Below are 4,930 nucleotides of genomic sequence, written 5' to 3'. Positions count from 1 at the left end.
ATCTCCTGACCTCGTGATCCGCCTGCCTCGGCCTCCCAAAGTACTAAGAAAGAGTTTTGAAAATTGAAGACAGAAGAATGAAAAGCAATTATTGTTAACCCTCCCATTAACAGGGCCATGTTACAATGGAGGAGGAAGGGATCGCTTTGCATATAAGACACCTCTGCCCTTTCTTTGGTTGGCTGCTCACCTGGCCACTTTGGGGCTGGGAGTAGAAACATCTTGTGACCAAGGCATGGCAAAAGGAAAAGGGCCACCTGCTCAGAGGAAGTGTATCAGGTCATCTAGGAAACAATGGCACACTCATTTCTGTATATGCTGTGCCATGTTTTTGTCTCTTAAAAGGCCACATACCTCCCCACTTTGTAGCGAATTTAGCAAGCAAGATCCTCCTCAAATTCATAGTCGCCGATGACATTTAGCTTGAATCCTGGGCTCAGAGCTCAGCTTGAGTGTTGGGTTTAAGAACACAGAAACAGTTTGTTCTCTTAAGCAGATCAACTACCATTCCCCTGCCTTTGGTGCATGGCATTGGTGCATAAATGATGCTAATTTAATCCCACATACATTGCCTAAGACTTAGCCTCCAACTGCTAGGGATGGGTGGGCAGTGTGTGTGTGTGTGTGTGTGTGTGTTGGGAGGTGTATGTGTATGTGTGTGTGGTGTGTGTGTGGTGTGTGTGTGTATTGGGAGGTGAGGTACAGGGATAAAAAATAAAACACAGTGACTTCCTTTAAAATAAAACACAGTGACTGCCCTTAAAAACTCACCCCTGGAGACCATCCAGCAGATGCTTTTAGGATGCTCAAGGCTCAGACAGCCAACAAACTGACCCCAGATTCTCCCTGTCACCCCCAGAGATTCACATTGCTGGGTTCCCTAGAGAGCCTACTGCCATCTTGTGGGAGCACAGGAAGCATGGAGGAAAAAGGACACATAGTTTGGGGGACAGTTGGAGATGTCGTCCACACCCTCTGCCTCCCCCTACCACTTTCCTGTGTCACCAGGGTAACCAACACATCACCCACAGTCCCCGCAGGTACAGGAAGCCAGGCAGCCAGAAGGTCAATGCTAATGAAAGATGCTATCTGGAAAACTAGTGCCAAGCCAAGCTGACATAATTAGCTGTATTTGTGGTCCTTGAGGTTTGGCAAGAGAGGATGGGGTGGGAGGAGAATTGGGGAGGGGGTATCTTCTTCCAAAGCCTTGGAATAAAGAGAGCAATTTGGATGGCTTCCAGTTAGCGATAGCAACTTTCTGAGTGGCTATCTAATTAGTGCCTGCCCAGCTTCTGAAAGACGGCTGCACACAGCAAATAAAACAGGGATGCTTGGCTTCCCCTTAGCTCCAGCCCATGGACTTTCAGGATGTCGACAGCTTCAGATTCAGCATTCATTGCCACTATTCCAATGCGTAGGGCCATTTTTCCAAAAAAAAAAAAAAAAAAAGTGTCATTTGCATCATTGGTGTTTGGAGTGCAGCTTGATAATGTTGTTGACATCCCAAATATCCCAGAGCCACGTCAGAGATGTTAGTTCTCTGAGGTTGACGGGGAAAGGGGGAAGATGGATGCAACAACAAACATCCCTTTTATTGGTTTTAAATTTTCCAATGAGCCAAAGTTTCTGCTGTATGATCTTGAGCAAGTGGATTACACTAGATTATTCTCAGTTTCCTCATCTGGAAAAGAGGGTTGATAATCAGCACAACCTGAAAGATTGCTGTGCAAGTCTATGACTAGGGTATAGTTTGGTAGATGTTCAGGAAATGGTCATGATGATGCTGACAATAACAACAATAATGGTGATGATGACAATCATCATGATGGGACGGTGACGATGATGGGGTAGGCAAAAATAACAGTGACAATACCTGCTTCCCCTCAGTGATCTTGTTTCCCAGAGTGAGGAAGTTATAAAAGAGGGATCGTTGGTGGATGAGCTCACGCACTGCTCCTCATTGTACAATGAGGCAAAATAAGGGCAATTGCCATATAGAGAGAGTACTTGACCATTTTCGAAGCGCTTCCACACATGCTCTCTCATTTGCACCATTCCACTGTTCTGTGAGGAAGTTACTATGACCATCCTTAGTTTACAGATGAAAAAAAACCATGAGACTCAGAAGATTAAGGCCCTTGCCCAAGGTTCCACCAGTGGTAAGTAAAATAGCCAGGTCTTAAACTTGAGCCTTGAGATTTCAAATCTTTTTTTTTCTTTTTATTATTATTATTATTATTATACTTTAGGCTCTATGGTACATGTGCGCAACGTGCAGGTAAGTTACATATGTATACATGTGCCATGCTGGTGCGCTGCACCCACCAACTCGTCATCTAGCATTAGGTATATCTCCCAATGCTATCCCTCCCCCCTCCCCCCACCCCACAACAGTCCCTGAAGTGTGATGTTCCCCTTCCTGTGTCCATGTGTTCTCATTGTTCAATTCCCACCTATGAGTGAGAATATGCGGTGTTTGGTTTTTTGTTCTTGCGATAGTTTACTGAGAATGATGATTTCCAATTTCATCCATGTCCCTACAAAGGACATGAACTCATCATTTTTTATGGCTGCATAGTATTCCATGGTGTATATGTGCCACATTTTCTTAATCCAGTCTATCATTGTTGGACATTTGGGTTGGTTCCAAGTCTTTGCTATTGTGAATAATGCTGCAATAAACATACGTGTGCATGTGTCTTTATAGCAGCATGATTTATAGTCCTTTGGGTATATACCCAGTAATGGGATGGCTGGGTCAAATGGAATTTCTAGTTCTAGATCCCTGAGGAATCGCCACACGACTTCCACAAGGGTTGAACTAGTTTACAGTCCCACCAACAGTGTAAAAGTGTTCCTATTTCTCCACATCCTCTCCAGCACCTGTTGTTTCCTGACTTTTTAATGATTGCCATTCTAACTGGTGTGAGATGGTATCTCATTGTGGTTTTGATTTGCATTTCTCTGATGGCCAGTGATGGTGAGCATTTTTTCATGTGTTTTTTGGCTGCATAAATGTCTTCTTTTGAGAAGTGTCTGTTCATGTCCTTCACCCACTTTTTGATGGGGTTGTTTGTTTTTTTCTTGTAAATTTGTTGGAGTTCATTGTAGATTCTGGATATTAGCCCTTTGTCAGATGAGTAGGTTGCGAAAATTTTCTCCCATTTTGTAGGTTGCCTGTTCACTCTGATGGTAGTTTCCTTTGCTGTGCAGAAGCTCTTTAGTTTAATTAGATCCCATTTGTCAATTTTGGCTTTTGTTGCCATTGCTTTTGGTGTTTTCAACATGAAGTCCTTGCCCATGCCTAGGCATTACCATTCAGGAGACTTCAAATCTAATGTTCTTCCTGTGGCACAAATAGTGCCTCCCGTTAGATGCGCCACAGCTTCAGTAGCGACAGCAGCTCCAGCCCCGTCTGAGCGATGCTAGCACCTCCCCTAGGAGACTGTTGCAGTCGGCCAGCCCCCTTCTCCACGGTAAACATGTGCCACCGAAAGACCATGATAAAAAATGCGGACATGTCGGAAGAGATGCAACAGGACTCAGTGGAGTGCGCTATTCAGGCGTTGGAGAAATATAACATAGAGAAGGACATTGCGGCTCATATTAAGAAGGAATTTGACAAGAAGTACAATCCCACCTGGCATTGCATCGTGGGGAGGAACTTCGGTAGTTAGGTGACACATGAAATCAAACACTTCATCTACTTCTACCTGGGCCAAGTGGCCATTCTTCTGTTCAAATCTGGTTAAAAGCATGGCTGGGCGTAGTGGCTCACGCCTGTAACTCCAGCAGGTGGGTGGATCACCTGAGGTCAGGAGTTCGAGACCAGCCTGACCAACATGGTGAAACCCTGTCTCTACTGAAAAATACAAAAATTAGCTGGGCGTGGTGGCACCCACCTGTAATCCCAGCTACTCGGGAGGCTGAGGCAGGAGAATCAGTTGAACCCGGGAGACGGAGGGTGCAGTGAGCCGAGATTGCACCATTGCATTCCAGCCTGGGTGACAGAGCGAGACTCTGTCTCAAAAAAATAAAAATAAATAAATAAATAAATAAATCTGTTGCAGATGTGGGGAAAAAAAGCAAATAGTGCCTCCCAAGCATTTCAGGGAGAGAAGTGCAGGACATTGGTTAAGGTGGCTCCAGCATATGGACTCTATAACAAAGAAGCTCAAGAGACAGAGATTTGAGACAGAAAGAAAGTGGACCTCAATGGCCAATGACCCATAATGCTCACTGCTTCTGCTGATTGGAGATATGGGAAGTTGATAGGAACCAGTAAAAAGCCAAAATTCCAAAACACACTGAAAGAAGTTGTTTTTGTTATCCATGCATAACAAACTTTCCTAAAATTTAGTGGCTCAAAACAACCACGATTTAATGTTCTCTCACATTTCTGGAAGTTAGGAAATCACAGATGGGCTGTTGTCCTCTGGGGTCTATTCTGAGTGGAATCATGTGAGATGGCTCACTCACAGGCGATGCTGTCTATCAGCTGAGATCTCTGCTGGTGCACCTTGGCTCCCCTCCACGTGGCCCTCCATGTGGCTTGGGCTTCTCACAGCTGGACAGATGCATTCTAAAAGGGTGTATCTCAAAAGTAAACTTTACAAAAGGAAGCATCTTCATCCATTTTGTGTTGCTGTAAAGGAATATCTGAAGCTGGGTAGTTTACAAAGAAAAGAGGTTTATTAGGCTTGTGGTTCTACTGGCTGGAAGGTTCAAGACTGGACGTCTGGTGAGGGCCTCAGGCTGCTTCCACTCATGGTAGGAGGGAAAGGGAGTCAGCATGTGCAGAGTTCACCTGGTGAAAGAGGAAGCAAGAGGAGGGTAAGTGCCAGGTTCTTTTTAACAACCAGTTCGTGTGGGAACTAACAGAATGAGAACTCACCCCAGCTCCACCATGGACTATCAAATTTCAACATGA

The 4,930-nt window shown here is 44.8% G+C and overlaps 1 pseudogene; it reads left to right on the top strand.

Annotated features, from left to right (window-relative positions):
- The first annotated feature begins 3,455 nt into the window (after nt 1-3,455).
- LOC112129404 (dynein light chain 1, cytoplasmic-like) lies at nt 3,456-3,754 on the top strand (annotated as a pseudogene).
- The last annotated feature ends 1,176 nt before the right edge of the window (nt 3,755-4,930 follow it).

This window comes from Pongo abelii, chromosome 1 (genome assembly GCF_028885655.2).
Source record: "Pongo abelii isolate AG06213 chromosome 1, NHGRI_mPonAbe1-v2.0_pri, whole genome shotgun sequence".
Lineage (NCBI taxonomy): Eukaryota > Metazoa > Chordata > Mammalia > Primates > Hominidae > Pongo > Pongo abelii.
Note: the sequence above shows the minus strand (reverse complement) of the source record. Positions and strands in the feature narration are given on the sequence as shown.